We start from the raw sequence: 19,784 nt of genomic DNA, 5'->3' as shown, positions 1-19,784 counted from the left end.
TAACCACTCCCACAATTTTCAAACACAGCACTTAAAAGTTCTTGAATTTACTGAAAAATCCCTGCAACCGTACAAGAGAAGGAAATGAAAGGAGAAAAGGCTGTTTCTTCATCTTCCTCTCTGTACCTGTGTAGCACTGGTGAGAAGCGGGCAGCAAGGGAACTGAGTAGCTCTAGACTAGCCTGCTGATTAACAGTGGAGCCTCTGCCCAGTGGGAGGCCTGAGTAAAGAAAGACACAGAGCAGAGCTTCACCTCCCTAAAGCTGTAACTCTTTAATACAGTTCCTCATGTTGTGCTGACCCCCAGCCATAAAGTTATTTGTTGCTACTTCGTAACTGTAATTTTGCTAGTTATGAATTGTAATGTAAATATTTGATATTCAGGATGGTCTTAAGTGAAACTTGTAAAAGGATCATTCAACCCCAAGATTGAGAACCACTGCACAAGGGGCAAAAGATGTAATTTTCTGGTTAAGAGCATTTGCTGCTCTTCAGTGCACCAGAGTTTGGTGCCTAGCACCTACACCATGTAACTAACAACTGCCTGTAACTAGAGTTCCAGATGACCAATGCCCTTTCTGACCTTGGGCACCTGCACACACATAGCACACACGCATCCCTAATGATGAAGCCTCATATGTACAAGGCCCTTAGTTTAATCTCCAGCACAACAGAGAAATAAAGACTAAGACTTTGATAAATAGTAAGAGGGACTATGAGTGTATGCCTGAGGTCAGACCAGAGCTAGAATTACAGCACATTGATTATTACATTCTGTAAAAGTAAAGGAACACAAATACACATACTATTGAGTCATGCATAAACACTGCAATAAAACATGCTTGAGGGTGAGAAAGACATCTGTAGGGTTGGCATGATGGCTTAGTAAATAAAAGAATTTGTTACCAAGTCCAAATACCTGAGTTCAATCCCAAAAATCTAATTGTTAGGAAAGAATCAACTCCCAGAAGTTGTTTGCTCTCTTTTTGTCTCTGTCTCTTTCTCTGTCTCTCTCTCTCATTTTTCCCCTAATTAGTGTCTTCTCAGACATGATAATGCTACATGAAATTCCAGTGCTTGCCTATCCAAGAGCAGGGAGAAACTTGATTCTATCAAAGATAGCCCAGCAATCATTCATATTTCCTGAGCCTTTTCCCTCCCATTGTACAGCTTAGCTAATGGAATCAGAAAAGAAGTCATCAAACTGCCACCAGTGGTCTGGGATGCAGTCATTATCTGCATCAGGGATAAAAGACAGAAGCCATCTCAGTGCCTGAGTGGGGCTAACCCAGGTGGGTGCTGGTGTTGCGGATATTAGTTCACACTGACACTCAGACTGATAATAAAGTCTACCTTGAATCAGAGGACGGAGTCAGCTGACTGGAATTAGCCATAGAGATTTTGGAGGACCCAGATGGGGGGCCCAGGAGAGGCTTAGAGAGATTCACAGCCCTTTCAATATGGAGAGTAAGGGTCAGCTGATTGTTCTTTCACCACACTTTGGATCTTTCAGATTTTTTTACCCCAATATCTGATTCCTGAGTTTTTATTGATAGCAGAATGACTTATATAAATGCATCATCCAGGACCCAACATGGGGCATCAAATGAAGTTTGACTTTCTTGTTGGACTTTCTTTAGGGGACCACCAACTTCCAAATAATGACACGGACCTATCATTAATTATATTTAATATATATATAATAATTATATTAATTATATTAGTTTAGGCTTGTTCCCAATTAGCTCTTATAGCTTAATTAACCAGATTCTATTAATCTAAGTTCTGCCATGTGGCTTTTCACCTCTTCTCCATTCTGTATGTCCAAGTCCCTCCTTATTTGCTGGTGCCTCCCTCACATGCCTAGATTCATCCCAAGTTCCTCCTTCTGTTTGGAAGTCCTGCCTAACCTCTTCTGCCTAGCTATTGGCCATTCAGCTCTTTATTAAACCAATCAGGTACATTAGGCAGGCCAGGTAAAACAGCAACACATCTTTACACAGTTTGCTCAAATATCCCTTAACATCTTGGTGCACCTTTTGTTTTTTAAGAAATTGCCTTGTGGGGGCTGGAGAGATGGCTCATAGGTTAAGAGCACTGACTGCTCTTCCAGAGGTCCTGAGTTCAATCCCCAGCAACCACATGGTGGCTTACAGTCATCTGTAATGAGATCTGGTGCCCTCTTCTGGCCAGCAAGCATACAGACAGACAGAACACTGTATATATAATAAATAAATAAATAAATACATAAAAAAAGAAAAAAAGAAATTGCCTTGTGAACTACCCTCCTTCTATTTGTGTGTTCCTGTGTGCCATACTGAGATTATTCTCTGTTTCCAACAACCTGTGTAGTGGAAGGCCAGACATGGCGTGACAATTCAAACGGGAAATTCCATAAAGTCCAATTCCTAGATAAAAAGCTACAGACAATCAGAGGCTGCTAAGAATGTCTTAATTAGAATTTCTATTGCTGTGAAAAGATACCATGACCATAGCAACTCTTATAAAGGAAAACATTTAACTAAGTCTGGCATACAGTTTCAGAGATTTAGCCCATTATCATCCTGGAGGGACATGGCAGTATATAGGCAGACATGGTGGCGGAGAAACTGAGAGTTCTACATCTTGATCCTCTGGTGACAGGAAGTGAGTTCTGTGTTCTATACTGGTCATAACTTGAGTAAAAGAGACCTCAAAGCCCACAGGTAGAGTGACACACTTCCTCCAATAAGACCACACCTCCTCCAACAAAACATCTCCCAATAGTGCCACTCCCTTTGGGGGCCATTTTCTTTCAAACAGCTGTAGAGAGGGAAAATTGGTCTTCTTCAGGGACAAGACCCCTGATGGATAGATTATCCAATCCCAATTACACAGCCATAAGCTTATGTATATAATAGTAACATTAAGTGGACTCTGTAGGTTGCATATCTATATATAATATGTGTTACAATAAAAATTATACAAGAAGAGGTCATGAATGTGAGAGGAAATAGAGAGAGGCAGAAGTGATTTTGTGTGTTGGGGGGGTTGTTTCAAAACAGGGTTGCTCTGTGTAGTACTGGCTATCCTGGAATTCACTCTGTAGGCCAAGCTGGTCTCCACCTCAGAGATCCACCTGCCTGTTTTTGCCTCTCCTGTGCTGAAATACATAAAGATATATACCACCACACCCTGCAGAAAAGATTTAAATATAATAATAATGTATGAAATTCTCAAAATCCAAAAAAATTTACTTAATAATAATGTAACATGATTGGTAATGACTCCTGTAATCACTAGACTTGCAAAGCTGAGACAGGAAGAATGCCAGGATTTGGAGCCTAGATAATTGTTGTCCAAGCCCATGTTATTTTGTAAAGCTTTTTTATAAACTTGTTTTTCCAGATTCTTGATCTTGCACCCTCATAGCAGATCCTGTACACAGGGCTCATGCTACCAGACTTACTCCCTTCCATCTGTCATCCAGGAATCAGCCTAACTATAGTTATTTACTATGGACTGCCCATCAGTCACATGGTACAGAACTGCCTCCTTCCTCTAAAATGTATGAGACTCTCACTGTTGCACACAGGCTTACACTGTCCTCAGAGTGCCCACCATGCAGCTGTCTGTCCGTCAGTCAGCGGTGTTAATAACTCTAGTAATAAATCTCTTACCCAGGGCTGGAGAGATAGCTCAGTGGTTAAGAACACTGTTCTCCCAGAGGACCTGGGTTCAATTCCCAGCACCCACATGGCATCTCACAACTGTCTGTAACTCCAGTTCCAGGGAACCTGACACCCATGTCAAAACATCAATGTACATAGAATAAAGATAAATAAATCTCTTACTCAAAGAGCAATCTGTCTAAGTGTTCCTGTTGATTTATTTTGAGATCCCTCTGCCTCTGCCTTCCTTCCTAAGAAGCTATAGGAAGTTAATGGTCACTAGAGAAGAAATGTTTTCTTCAGCGGTGTAGCCGGTGGTAAATTACCCATGCTCCTATAAATAACCCCTTATCCATGCTCCTTTAAATAATCATATTTAAATCTGTAACCAACCTATCTTGTAGGAATGAATTTGTGTTACCATCTTTGGCTATCAGACAATTGAAAGAAAGGACCCCAAGAAATAGGAATGGCCCCAAGAATCTATTTGGAGAATAAAGTCGGAAGCCCTGAGGGAAGCCAGAGGAATAACTTGTCTGGCAGAAACATTTTACTACCTATCTGATAGATGATCCTGCAGGAGAGACTTGGAGCTGAGACAACATTGGGCAGGGGAACCACCTTGGGCAGACTACTTAGTTGTGTTTATCTTCTTTTTTTTTTTGGTTTTTCGAGACAGGGTTTCTCTGTGGCTTTGGAGCCTGTCCTGGAACTAGCTCTGTAGACCAGGCTGGTTTCGAACTCACAGAGATCCGCCTGCCTCTGCCTCCTGAGTGCTGGGATTAAAGGCGTGCACCACCAATGCCCATTTCCTGTCTTCTGTTTAAAACATACCCTTGAGGCTAGAGAGATAGCTCAGCAGTTAAGAACACTTGATCATCAATTCCACCTACAGAGAATTTAACCCACCTACATTCCTGAGTACTGGTAGATGCATGCACATACACACACACAAATAAATAAATTTTAAACACTAGCACTTGTGGGATTACTGTATCCCTTTGTCCCTCTTCCCAATGTGGCCATACTGACTAACTCATATTTTCACTATTAATTAAATTATTGAGGATAAATAGCCATGATGACTTGCTGGAGCACAGCCTGTGACCCCAAGTTAAATATCACTTGTACACACACACACACACACACAACACAGAAAACATAAGGAGGACTAGTTAGCAAAAGGGAGGCAACAGCAGAGTCTGAGGGGAGCAAGAGACAGTAACAGAAATGAATTCAATTGAAATACTTCATTATATGTATAAAAATGTCATAATGAAATCCATTGTGCACAATTAATACATACTATCAAGAACTACATAACAAGTTCTGGGGCAGCCAAGGCTACACAGAGAAACCCTGTCTCAAAAAAAAAGAATAAAAGAAAGGAAAGGAAAAGAAAGAAAAAATGTGAGAAATGTGTGGTGTTTCTTTTTCTATTAAAGATGGATAACCCATCAAGGGCCACTATTTCATAAATTCCCCTACTTTACAGAATTTTTCTGAAAATCTTTTAATCTCCCAAATTGTTAAAACTTTCATCTCCCAGCACTTAAGAGGCAAAGACAAGGAGGGTCGTTGTGAGTTCAAGGTCAACCTGGTCTACATAGTGATTTCTGAGACAGACAGGGCTATACAGAAAGACCCCGTCATAAAAACAAAACAAACAAAAACCCTTTTGTTCTATAGCTAGAGAGATGGCTCGTGGTTAAGAGCACTGTCTGCTCTTCCAGAGGCCCAGGATTTGATTCCTAGCACTCATGTGGCAGCTCACAACCATCTGTAGCTCCAACTCCAGGACACCTAACAATCTCTTCTGGCCTCTGTGGAAACCGCACACATGTGGCGCACAGGAATACTTACAGGCAATGCACTCATACATATAAAATAAAAATGAATAAGTGTAAATACTTTTAAAATTTGTTTATGCAAAAGCCAAGTTGTATTCCAGGAACTTGGTGACTGTTGTGCCCGTGTGACAAGACCCCCAAAACAAGACCACTACAGAGACGTGTCTGATGCAAACACACAGGGGTTTATTGATTACAAGTCAAACTCATTCCATCATCCAGAGCTCTGATGCAGTGGGTGACCCCGAGTCTCTGGGGTAAGGGGTTTGTAAAGGAAAACATAAGCTCAAGCAGGATGGTACATGCCTTAGCATGTCTGGATGGGACAAGGATTAGGTAAGGGTAGGCGACCTTTGATGTCATTGACTACAGTTTAATGGAACTTGTTAACAAGGCTAACAGAAAACCATAAGGACACAAATGCTGTTTACCGAAGTTTATTATTGGCTACCCGCCACCCCAGGATGAGCTTACCTTGACATGGGCCCTAGCAGTGTGTAGTCTTTCTTGAAACTGTATGTGTTTTTTCCTGTAACTAAATTCAATCCAGATCAAGTCCTGTCTAAAATGGAGTTCTTTCTCAAGATGGAATCTGTCTTGTCCTTTCAATGACCAAGAGCAGTAGACCACCTCCCCCATTTTCTTCATTGCCTATGAATACACCAATCCCGTCAGTTTGTGTGGTTGAGCTCCTACCAAAGGGATAAAAATGGTTGCCACCTGTTGTGGGAATATTTGTATACACTGTAAAGATGTGTCTCTGATGCCAGGCAGTGGTGGCACACACCTTTAATCCCAGCATTTGGGAGGCAGAGAGAGGCAGGTGTATCTCTGTGAGGCCAGTCACATCTACAGAGCAAGTTCTAGGACAGGCAAAAATACTCTGAGAAACCCTATCTCGAAAAACAAAAACAAACAACAAACAAACCAAACAAACAAAAAAGATGCGTCTTTGCCTAAGGCACCTTCTTATTGGTTTAATAAAGAACTAAATGGCCAATAGCTAGGCAGGAGAGACTAGGCAGGACTTCCTGAGAGAAAGGAAACTCTGGGATGAAGGAAGGTGGAGATGCAGAAGAAGCATGATGGGCAAATTATCAGCCACATGGAAGAACATAGATTGAAAAATATGTGTTAATTTAAGTTATAACAACTAGGTAGAGACAAGCCTAAGCTAAAGGCCAAGCTTTTATAACTAATAACAAATATCTATGTCCTTATTTGAGAGCTGGCAATCCAAGAATAGTACAATGAGAAAATACTACTAAACCACCTGTGTTAGAATAAAAACTAAGGGGTACTTTAATCCTAGCACTCAGGATGTAGAAACTGGAGAGTATGAGGCCATCCTGGTCTACATAGTAAGTATCAAAACAGTCAGGACTAAATAGAGACCCTGTCTCAAAACAAAACATAACAACAACAAAAAACAAGCAAACAAAAAATAAATACCAAAAAACAAAACAAACAAACAACAACAACAAAAAATAAACCCCTAAAAACTGAGTTTCCTGCCTGGAAATAAAATTGTTTTGCAGGATTACTTTCTCTTTGTTTGGATACTTCTTTGTATGTCACCAAGAACTTTATTTTCTAACGCAATTTTCTCAAATCATCCTAGATGTTTGTCTAATTATATAGGAGTTTTTGTCACACAGAACCTGCAATGACTATTTCATAATTCTCTTCATTATCATTTGACTGGAAGTAACTCGCAGGCCCCATAGTACATGAATGGAGCTACTGGGGAAAGGGTGCAATGGAATACTGCTCAGTGATAATAATAGATGAGCTATGCTGGGCGGTGGTGGCGCACGCCTTTAATCCCAGCACTCAGGAGGCAAAGGTAGGTAGATGTCTGTGAGTTTGAAGCCCGCATGGTCTACAGAGCAAATTCCAGGACAGCCAGGGCTAAACAAAGAAACCCTGCCTCAAAAAAACCACACAAATAATAATAATAATAATAATAATAAATGTGCTCTCAAACTACAGATGGAGGGGACCTTGATAAGGCTGCCTACTGTGTGATTTCAACAGCTGTATACAACATTCTGGAAAAAGCAAAACAGACACTGAAGAGGATCCAAGCTCCAGGGAGAGGAAAGACCATGGAGGGCACAGTGGAATTAAGACCAGCCACTACTGTGTATAAAGCATCCAGACACTTAAAGAAATCAGAACCAAAGCATTGTGTGTGATCCCAGCATTCAGGAGGCAGAAAGAAAAGGATTGTAGGGGAGGCTACTTGTACATTCCCTGATGCCCTGAACTGAAATAATCATGCAGAAACTATATTATTTGCAATACTGTTTGGCCAACAGCTTAATTGTATTGCTAGCTAGCTCTTATACCCTAAACTAACCCATCTTCATTAATGTGCAACACCATGAGGTCAGGGCCTAATGGCAAATTTGCCTCCTGCCAACAAATTGGGGCCAATGTGGTTAACTAAAATCACTTAAAAACCTGAGAGAGCTTGAAAAGGAACTCTAGACACACCAAAAACAGAGTTTAATGCAGCTTCTTGCTGTTTGCTGGCGGAAAGCGGAGATGTGGCTCCTTTAAGAGGTTCCCTGGATCAGCTTTGGCAGTAAAACTAAGCAGCTTCTTTAAAAATGGCAGCTTCCTGGTTCACCAGCATGAACAGCTCTGACCTCTGACTCTTTCAGAAGGTCCAGTTATAGAGCATTTGAGTGGGGCTTTGAACAGAGTGCTACAAATTGCTTAATGGCAACACAGGCCCTCAGTGTGCCTGAAAATGGGTTGTAAGCATGGCTTGCAGAACTGGCGCTGAACAGATCTCTGCCATGTTGGGTTGGGCGGAGCCAAAAGGCAAAGCAACCTTAGTCCTAGCCAGGCCACTTAACATTTTAAGAAGCAGTCCTGGTCAGAAAAGGACTACAAATACACAATAAAGACAAATTCAGATGAAAAGGACCTCTAAATGGGTCACAATGTGTTTTAAAAAAATGTACGTAGGCTTATCAGAGAGAACAAAAAGGGTATAGAGAGTTATTAAAAGAAGTAAATGGTTTTATAAAAATAAAACAAAGTCTTTAAAGAGACAGAGTACAGACAAAAAGAGTAAAGAAAGGGGGCTGGAGAGATGGCTCAGAGGTTAAGAGCATTGCCTGCTCTTCCAAAGGTCCTGAGTTCAATTCCCAGCAACCACATGGTGGCTCACAACCATCTGTGATGAGGTCTGGTGCCCTCTTCAGGCCTTCACGCATACACACAGACAGAATATTGTATACATAATAAATCAATAAACAAAAAAAAAAAAGAGTAAAGAAAAATAAGCCAGCCGGGCGGTGGTGGCGCACGCCTTTAATCCCAGCACTCGGGAGGCAGAGGAAGGCGGATCTCTGTGAGTTCGAGACCAGCCTGGTCTACAGAGCGAGTTCCAGGACAGGCTCCAAAGCCACAGAGAAACCCTGTCTCGAAAAACCAAAAAAAAAAAAAAATAAGCCATGTAAAGATGGAATATACACAAAGAGTCTGGATTATGTATATTATTGTTTTTTTTTAAATTATTTGACTGTGAAGGAGTTAAATACAGAGAGACACTTCATTGTATAGGCTGCTAAGCTGAAAAACATATATATTTTAAAGGTATCTTGACTACAAAATTTGGATCTAGGATTTGCTGCTTTGGAAAAGAGGTTCTTCTTTTGTTTCCACAGAGGATGAGAACCTGTGAATTCCTCCCAGACTAATGTGGTTTTATGGACCAGGACCCCCAAAAAGGTCACTGTGAACACCTCCAAAAATTACTTTACCTAACAAAAAGCAGGAAGCAGTTTAGAGAGAATTATGCCCAAATTCCCAAATATTGTTTACAAATGTTTGTCTACATTTAAAGGGGGGTTATGCTTTAGAGATTTGCATTGGTATGGATCTTGGTTTGTTGATACAAATTTAAGATCAATTTTGTCATATGCATATTTCTGCTCTTAAGGTATTGTGTTTGTGCAGCTCATTTAAAAATGTAATGTATAGCCAGGCAATGATGGCACACACTTTTAATCCCAGCACTCAGGAGGCAGAGGCAGGTGGATCTCTCTGTGAGTTCGAGGCCAGCCTGGTCTACAAGAGCTAGTTCCAGGACAGGCACCAAAAACTACAGAGAAACCCTGTCTTGAAAAACCAAAAAAAAAAAAAAATGTAATATATAATTAAGAAAAACAGGTTAATAGATAGTCATCTATATATTTCAGTTAGATAATCTTCAAACCTTTCAAAGACTGACAGAATATGGCATTTAAAATGTTTCAAGGCCAGGCGGTGGTGGTGCACGCCTTTAATCCCAGCACTCAGGAGGCAGAGGCAGGCGAATCTCTGGAGTTCGAGGCCAGCCTGGTCTACAAGAGCTAGTTCCAGGACCGGAACCAAAAGCTACAGAGAAACCCTGTCTCAAAAATTCAAAAAAAAAAATAAAGTAAAATGTTTCAAGAACTAAGGACTTTTCATGACAATGAGACACATCTGCTCCTGGCAGCAATAATCTACTTCAAGAGGAAGATGGGCATCAAAAAGGCTCCTTATGGAATTTGTTAGCCATCTTGGCAAGAAATTGCTCTTACCTGAACTGTTTGACTGGACTTGCAGGACCCACAGAAAAATGACTGTTGAAGCTGCCTAAAGATGGTGAGACAGCCGGGCGGTGGTGACGCACTCCTGTAATCCCAGCACTTGGGAGGCAGAGACAGGTGGATCTCTGTGAGTTCGAGGCCAGCCTGGTCTACCAAGGGAGTTCCAGGACAGGCTCCAAAGCTACAGAGAAACCCTGTCTCGAAAAACCAAAAAAAAAAAAAAAAAAAAAAAAAAAAGAAGGTGAGACAGTCCTTTGGGGTTTCTGCTTCATGAAAGAGTCTGCAGGACACAGAAGAAAGTGACTGACAAACTGCCAATATAGGTGGAACTGCCTTTGAAATGTCCTGCTTCATGGAAAAGTTTGCTGGATACTATGGACCTGTAGGCTGAATATGAGTGCCTGCAAAGTTACAGAAGAACCTTGGGTGACTGTCCAGGCAATGAGATGTCTCTGTCAATTCTAGAGGTTTGGAAGTTGCTTATAATGCACTTCCTCTTTACTTAGGCAATATTACATCTTTCTGGAGTCTTTGATGGAGTTGAAGAATAGATAGTAATAATTATAGTTTTCCTTAGTTATGATAAAAGATAAAGTACATATAAATATTGTAACTATAATTCTTGCTTGATATCTGGTTTTTATATGTAATTTTACTATATTGAAGTTGAAACCTTCCTTTTTATTTAAACAAAAAAGGGGAGGTGATGTGGGATTCCTCTCTGTATACCATTGGTTAATAAAGAAGCTGCTTTCAGCCAATGGTTTAACAGAATATAGCCAGGCTGGAAGATATATATATATATATATATATATATATATATATATATAGAGAGAGAGAGAGAGAGAGAGAGAGAGAGAGAGGGTAGGCAGAGTCAGAGAGAAGCCATGTAGCCTCCACTAAAGACAGACACCTCCGCTGGAGCCCAGAAAAACTTTGCCGGTAGGTCATGACCTCATTGTGATACACAGATTGATGGAGATAGGTTAGTTCAGGATATAAGATCTAGCTAGCAATACGCTTAGGTTATTGGCCAAACAGTATTGCAAATAATATAGTTTCTGTGTGTTTATTGCAGGACTTGGCAGGACAGAAACCTTTCTGAACAAAGTATCAGAGTTCAAGGCAAGTCTTTGATACATATGAGACCCTCTCTCAAGATACCAAACAAAATAAAATTTCAGAATACAGAGAGAAAGTGTGTTTGTAATGTGTTTGTGTAAGTGTGGTGTGTACATGGTAAGAAGAGGACAACTTGGGAGTCAGATCTCTCCTATCAGGGATATTAGAGATTGGATTCAGATTGTTGACTTACACAGCAAACTCTTCTATATGCTGAAACATCTCACTAACCCCCCTTTTCCCCCAAGACAAGGTTTCTATGTGTAGCTGTCTGGGTACTTTCTCTGTATATCTTGTACCACCACGACCCAACTTTAGCCTTTCATTTTGAATTAACTATTTATAAGATTTACTTATATTAATTGTATATGCATATGTGTGTGTGTGTGTGTGTGTGTGTGCATAACATGAGTGCCTAGTGATCATAGAGGCTAGAAGGTGGCATTGAAACCCCTATAACTGGACTCACAGATAGTTGTGAGCTGCCATCTGGATGCTGAGAACTGAATTTAGATTCTTTGCAAGAGCAGCAAATGCTCTTAGCCACTGAGCCATCTCACAAGTACATAATTTTTTATATTGGATACAGGAAATTACTCATGTTAAACATTATGTTATACTACTGACCTACAACAGTGTGTGTGTGTGTGTGTGTGTGTGTGTGTGTGTTGATGATTGAATCTAGCATCCTGCGCACTGTAGGATTTTTCCTTCCAGGAAGCTACTTCCAAATTATCACACAGAGATTTATATTAATTGTAAATACTTGGAGCCGGGCTGTGGTGGCGCACGCCTTTAATCCCAGCACTTGGGAGGCAGAGGCAGCCGGATCTCTGTGAGTTCGAGACCAGCCTGGTCTACAGAGCTAGTTCCAGGACAGGCTCCAAAGCCACAGAGAAACCCTGTCTCGAAAAAAAAAAAAGAAAAAAATACTTGCTCAATAGCTCAGGCTTATTACTAACTAGCTCTTACATTTTAAGTTAACCCATATTCTGTAAGCAGAGACTGCTTGTTCATTTCCCAAATAGCCAGACCTGAATAATCACACAGAAACATATTAATTACAACACTGTTTGGCCAATAGCTTAAGCTTATTCCTAGCTAGCACATACATCATAAATCAACCCATTTTTATTAATCTATGTATCACCACAAGGTTGTGGCCTACCAGTAAGATTCTGGTGAAGGCGTAAGTCACAAACAATGCCACACCAATTCGAGGTTATGATTATTAGGGTGGTATTTATTTAAAGGGGAAAAAACTTACAGATCACTGTCCCAGGCAACAGCCCTCTACGCAACCAGGAAAGGAGTCTAGTCGCAGGCGGAGCAGGAAGTGAAGAGAGAGAGGAGAGGGAAGTGGCCGCTTTTTTAAAGGGAGAGAAACCACGCCCCAATGGGCTGGTACCTCAGCGGTGATAGGCTGGAGGAGTGGGAGGACCTCCCGCAACACCTCCCCCTTTTGTTTAAATAAGAGAGTTCTAAACCTATTATGAAATTATATATAATAAGTACAAATATCCTATTCTAACTAGCTTAGGTCTTGTATAATAAATAACTTGGCCAAGTCATGAGAGAAAGTAACTACATTTATATAGTCTTCAACCCCATCAAAGATCTGAGAAGGGAAATAATGTTACCTGGGTAATTAGGAAGTTCAGTAAAACAACTTCCAAAACATGCAACAAATCACAGAGACAACTGGCTACCTGGGCAATCACCCAAAATCACGTTAGCAGCGTTGAAGCAACCAACTTTGGCTAAGGCCTAACATAACTGACATACCATTTTCAAAGGCAAGCAACTTTTCAAAACTATCTTACCCTGTCTTGGCAGGATATGACAGCCCTGTTTTATCCACTGATGCATGCTCTGTATCTTTGTCAGTCGTTGAGGTATGGGCATTTCTTTGCCCAAAGGCCAGTTCTGCCAAAAAGAAGGCTCCAGGTGGAGTGTCTTTGGTGCTCAACATTCTCTCGGGAATAGAGTGGTGTTGCCAGGAGCAATTGTGTCTCACTACCACAAAACTGAGTTAGATTAAAGGCCATTTTCTACAGCTCTTTGAAGAAGTTGAAGATTATCTATCTATACTGAGTATAATCTCTATATATCTAAAGAACCTGATTAGTCTATTATAAATGACAAACTTAGATGACTATTAGTCTATATAATTCTCAATATCTATCTAACTTAAAGACTAAGACAATAAACGACTGTGAAACAAATGAGGACAATGACCTCCAAATATAAACAATGTACAAATAAACATTGCAGTAGGTAAATATATATCAATACACAATCATTATATAAGTATCTTAATCAGAGGTAGAAATGTACACTGCAATATGGTAAATATATACAATATATATATATATATATCAATACAATATATGTCAATACATAAAAAAATGTTTTAAACAGAGGTAGAAACATGCATGCGTACAATAGTCAATATAATTTAACTTTGTATCAATATACAAGAATCTATACCAATGTATTTGTCTAAAAACAGTAACTCACAATTACAAATCTATTATCCCATCATCCCTCTTTTTTTTTTTTTTCAAAATGATCCCTGAGCATATAAAATTCCTCCCCCAACCCTCAATCGTATACTAATTATAATCAACCCCTAAATGATGTCCCTAAACCCAAGGGCAAGTTTTATTGGGAAAGGGGACGTCGTCCTCTAGAATTACTTCCAGCTGTCATGGGGGCGACGTTCTTTCTGGGGGATCCTGTGAAAGTGAAATGATGGTTAAATTTCAAGATCAATGTCTTTTAAAATTGCCAATAGTCTCTGAGTATTTTGTGCAGGTCTGGCCAAAATGTTGTATAAGATGTGCACCATTTCAGCTAACCAAGTTGGAACTGTCTTGTGCAGCTGGTACCAAAAGCAGGTCTTGTAGTAGCGCTATCAGTATCATGACGTCATATCAACCAGGTGGAGTTGTTGTTATGGGGCCCCATCTTCTTCCTGGAAACTTCAAATGTCACTTCAGGAAAAACTCATTGTTCATTATGAAAAACTTAAACATTAATCATATAGACATATATAGACATATATATATATATTCAATGAAAGACATGATAGATATATTCAATGAAAAGTATGATAGATATGAAGAAAAGCAAAGATGTTTTCTAAACTCATATTTCTTTCTGTCCCATATCATGGCTCTTGACATGAGACAGAAACTCCAGAAACTCTGGGTTTTTCTCTTACTAACAGGCTTGGAATTGGAGAGGGACTGAGCCAGAGTCCAACTTCAAAACCAGCTTTATAAATTTAGAAATATGGTTTAATATTACTTACACAATCCATTCAGTTGTCTTGATATTTCCTATTGGGCAGGTATTTTTCCATCTGTCAGTATCCAAACATCCAGGGTCCCTTGAATTTCTCAAAGATGAGTGTTTTCCTGTGGAGATAAGAACAGAACCCTGCCCCCATTCTATATGTTTTTCTTACCACCTGTATGAATATCATCGTTGTGGATGAGTTGTCATTTCTCCTTTCCAAGAGGTTTCTCCTCTTCAAATCGAAACTTTATTAATTTTGATGGTATCCACAATTTTTCTTCTCCTGTGGAAACAAGAGCAAAACCCCTTCCCCAACGTAGCACATCTCCTGGCTTCCACTGAGAGGTCAGCACATCTTTGAAATAAATCGGTTGATTTAGTTCAGCAGACTTTTCCATTATCCAATGTCTTTCTGCTGCTGTCGTTCCTTTCTCATTAGCGTTAAGAAAATTCAAGGTTAATAAAGCATTATGTAATCTATTTCTGGGGGTATCTTCGTTCCCTTTCTCTTTGTTCAGCATATCCTTTATAGTACGATTTGATCTTTCTATAACTGCCTGACCTGTAGGATTATTTGGTATACCTGTAATGTGTTTTATATTATAATAATCAAAAAAGCGTTTCATTTTCTTAGATACATATGCTGGACCATTATCTGTCTTTATTTGCGCAGGTATACCCATGATGGCCATAACTTCCAATAAATGTGTGATTACTGAATCAGCCTTTTCTGAGCTCAGGGCAGTAGCCCATTGAAAACCTGAATACGTGTCTATGGTGTGGTGTACATATTTTAATTTACCAAATTCCATAAAGTGGAACACATCCATCTGCCAGATTTCATTTCTCTTAGTACCCTTTGGGTTACTCCCTGCAGGCAACGGTGTTTGATTATAGAAAGAACAAGTAGGGCATCTCTTTATAATGTCCTTAGCTTGTTGCCAAGTAATGGAAAATTCTTTCTTTAGGCCTTTACTATTGACATGATGCTTCTTATGAAATTCCGAGGCCTGCAACACACTTCCAATCAATAATTGATCAATCTCAGCATTGCCTTGGGCTAGAGGACCAGGCAGACCTGTATGGGACCGGATGTGTGTTATGTACATCGGACAAAGCCTGTTCCTGATTATGTCTTGTACCTGGATAAACAATGAAGTCAACTCTGTGTCATCTGGTATAAATTCAGCGGTTTCAATATGCAAGATAACTCTTTCTGCATATTGTGAATCTGTAACTATATTAAGAGGTTCTTTAAAATCCCTTAGCACCATAAGAATGGCATATAATTCTGCCTTCTGGACAGAATTATAAGGGCTTTGTTCCACCTTACTCAATTCATCTGACTTGTAACCTGCTTTCCCTGATTTATTTGCATCAGTATAGAACGTACGGGCTCCAGTTATTGGAGCATCACGTACAATTCTAGGAAGAATCCAAGAAGTTCTTTTTATGAGGTTAAGTCTACCACTTTTGGGATAGTTGCTATTAATTTCTCCCAAAAAATTAGCACAAGCTCTTTGCCACGGTTCATTGTCTTCCCATAACTTTTTTATTTCTTCAGTAGTAAAAGGCACTATAATTTCTGCTGGGTCTATACCTGCTAGTTGACGAAGTCTCAGCTTACCTTTTATAATTAATTCAGAGACCTTTTCCACATAAGTTTTTAATTTTTTACTTGGTTTATTAGGTATAAATATCCACTCTAAAATAATATCTTCCCTCTGCATTAGAATCCCTGTAGGAGAAATTCTGGAAGGCAATATGACTAGGATGCAGCTAAGATTTGGGTTCACCCTATCCACATGTGCCTCCTGTAATTTTTCCTCAATCATTGTCAGTTCCTTTTCTGCTTCAGCTGTCAGTTCTCTTGGACTATTCAAATCTTTATCATCATCTAAGGTTTTGTTTAAATGAACTATTAGATCAGGTGTTATCCCAACAGCTGGTCGTAGACTGGAAATGTCTCCTAACAATCTTTGGAAGTCATTAAGAGTCTTTAACCGGTCTCTCCTAATTTGTGCCTTTTGCGTTTTAATTTTCTCTAACCCTATTCTGTAACCTAGGTAATTAATAGAATTTCCTCTTTGAATCTTTTCAGGGGCAATTTGTAATCCCCACCTAGGCAAGACTTTCTTTACTTCTTCAAACATCCTTTCTAAAGTATCTTTATTTGAATCAGATAATAAGATGTCATCCATGTAATGATAAATGATGGACTTGGGGAATTGTTTACGAATTATTTCCAATGGCTTACTTACAAAATATTGGCACAGTGTAGGACTATTGAGCATACCCTGTGGGAGGACAGTCCACTGATATCTCCTATTAGGCTGAGAATTATTATAAGTAGGCACTGTGAAGGCAAATTTTTCTCTATCCTTTTCTTGTAACGGTATAGTGAAAAAACAATCTTTCAAATCAATAACTATAAGAGGCCATCCTTTTGGTAACAGAGAAGGCAAAGGAATTCCAGATTGTAGTGGGCCCATAGGTTGAATTACTTTGTTGACAGCTCTTAGATCTGTCACCATTCTCCATTTACCAGATTTCTTTTTTACAACAAACACAGGAGAATTCCAAGGGCTGGTTGATTCTTCAATATGGTGAGCATCTAGTTGCTCTTGCACCAGCTGTTCCAATGCCTGTAGTTTATCTTTAGCTAGAGGCCATTGTTTGGTCCACATTGGCTTCTCAGTTAGCCATTTTAAAGGTAGGGCCGTTGGTACCTCTAAAGGTTTGGTATTTGCTGTATGTTTTTGTACAGCCTGAATGGCTGGTGACCTTTTTCCATAATACCTCATCATATCCTTCCCAGAATTATGAGTTCCTGGAAATACAGGAATGTTAATCTGGGTATTCCATTGCTGTAGCAGGTCACGGCCCCATAAATTTATGGCAATATTGGCTATATATGGCCTTAGTCTTCCTATTTGCCCTTCGGGCCCTATGCATTCAACCCATCTTGTGCTTTGTTTTACACGAGATAGGGTTCCAATTCCCAGGAACTGAACATCTACCTCTTGAAGAGGCCAATTCGGATGCCAAGATTCTGGGGTAATGATACTTACATCCGCACCTGTGTCTAATAAGCCTTCAATAAAAGTGCCATTTATACAGACTCTTAGCTTTGGTCTTTGATCATTAATAGAAGTCTGCCAAAATATACGTTTACTCTGTCCTATTGGGTTTTTTGACTCATCCTCCACACGTAATTCTTCATTTAGACCAGTATTACTTTTTACAGCAGAAATTGGAGCTTTTAATTTTCTTGGTGAGGCACGTTCTCCACTGTGACTGGGAATGACTGGGCCACTGTTGGCTTGGGGGCCTGCGAGAGGCCCCCCAAGGAGTTTCCCGATGATATCGGATTGCCCCGTCTGTCTGTTGTTGACCTACATTCGTTGGACCAATGCCTGCCTTTACCGCATCTCCTACATATACCTGAAGGCCGAGGTCTCCTATTTTTGTCATTCCCAGAAGAGATATTATTCCTAGAAATTTTTTGCCTGCAATTCCTTTGCAAATGTCCTAATTTACCACAATTAAAACACCTGGCAGTTTGATGTCTCCTCATTGCTTTGGAAATCGCTTCTCCTACCCAAGATTCATCATTATAGCTAAATGTCTCAACATTCATCGTATGCTGAATCCATTCATCCATAGGTGCTGATCTAGACTTTAAAGGCCCAATTATCTTTTTGCATTCTATGTTTGCATTCTCAAAAGCTAGAGATTCAAGAAGTATTCGTCTAGCTTCTGGGTCTGTTACCCCTATGTCCAGAGCCTTAATTAATCTTTGCAAAAAGTCAATAAAGGGTTCTCTCTGTCCCTGCCTAATTCTGGTATATGATTCAACCCTTTTTGCTGGATCTTGTATCCTATTCCAAGCATTTAAAGCTGCTTGGTGACATAGACACAGTACTTCATCGTCATAAAGAGCTTGGACCTGTGGATCAGCATATTCTCCTGCACCAAGAATTTGATCTTGGGAAACCTCAATACCTTTTGCTCTTCCTTGCTGTTCCATATGTTTGGATTCTTCTCTGAAATAAATTCCAAACATCAAGGAAGGTCCATTATCTAAAACTGCAGACACTAACTGATGGAAATCATGGGGAGTAGCTCTAGCATTAGAAGCCCAAGTCCTTATCATTTCCTTTACATATGCATTGTGCAAGCCAAAATTAACAACAGCTTGCTTAATTTCTTTCAGATCATTCATTGCTATTGGCGTCCATCTAGCTTCTCTGACTCCCTTTGAGCCTTTAGAAGTTGATGCTTTTTCAGAATTAAGTATAGGGTATGTCGCTAGAACCCTGGGTAAGCCAGTTCTAATAGCTGGTGGAGGCCTTGTATCCTGTCCTTGTGCCTCCTTACTCTGTTCACCAGCTGCAATAATTTCCCCAATCTTTTCAAATCTTTTTATCATTGTCTCTCTTAAATCCTGAATCTCCTGACCTGTATATATTTCCAGTGATTTCACTGAGGTATCAATTTTTTGGTCCCCATTCTGCACCTGTGATTCCAAAGCTTTAATTTTTTCCTTCAAAGATAACATGTCCTCCTTAAACTTTTCTTGTATATCATGTAGATTCCCATCTTGGAGGTACATTCTGTCTGTTACCTTATCAAAACTTTGTGATAAAGTCTGAACGTCAAATTCAACAGCCTGAACCCTTTCAGGTAACTTTCTAATACCCTTGGATATGGAATCAATTTTGTCTGTCATAGTATCCACTTGTTCAGATAACCTCTGATTTTCAATAATTTTAATCCTGTCAATTAGTTGTTCATTATTAGTTTGTAAAGATTCTATCATTCTTAGGAGTGCCATATTCTTCTGTTCATTATTAGTACGTAAAGATTCAATCGTTCTTAGTAGTGCCATATTCTTCCTTAATGATAGAATATGGAAAAGAAAACTGAAGGCTAGTAACAAGCAAATTAAGGTATCCCCATAATCATATAAACCTTGTATGATGTAATTCATTGTATTAGTAAATATAAATTTACTAATCCATTGTATTAGTGAAAACAAAGCAATAAAATTTGCGTTAGAAACAAAAACTGCAATATTACCTATTATCCAGCAGGTGGCGCTGTTGCAGAGTCGCGGTGAAAACATGGTCCTGTTTCAGTGCCTTAGTAGATGTTAAAAACTGGAAAATGCAAGTTTCTCAACAAAGTAAATGTAATTAAATCAATTCCTGAGACGGAACCAGAAACCCAGAATCCAGGGGTAGAGAAGAGCAATCTGGAAGCCG

The sequence above is a fragment of the Microtus oregoni genome, unplaced genomic scaffold (genome assembly GCF_018167655.1).
Source record: "Microtus oregoni isolate MIOR12 unplaced genomic scaffold, Mior012 000036F_ref0000092, whole genome shotgun sequence".
NCBI lineage: Eukaryota > Metazoa > Chordata > Mammalia > Rodentia > Cricetidae > Microtus > Microtus oregoni.
Note: the sequence above shows the minus strand (reverse complement) of the source record.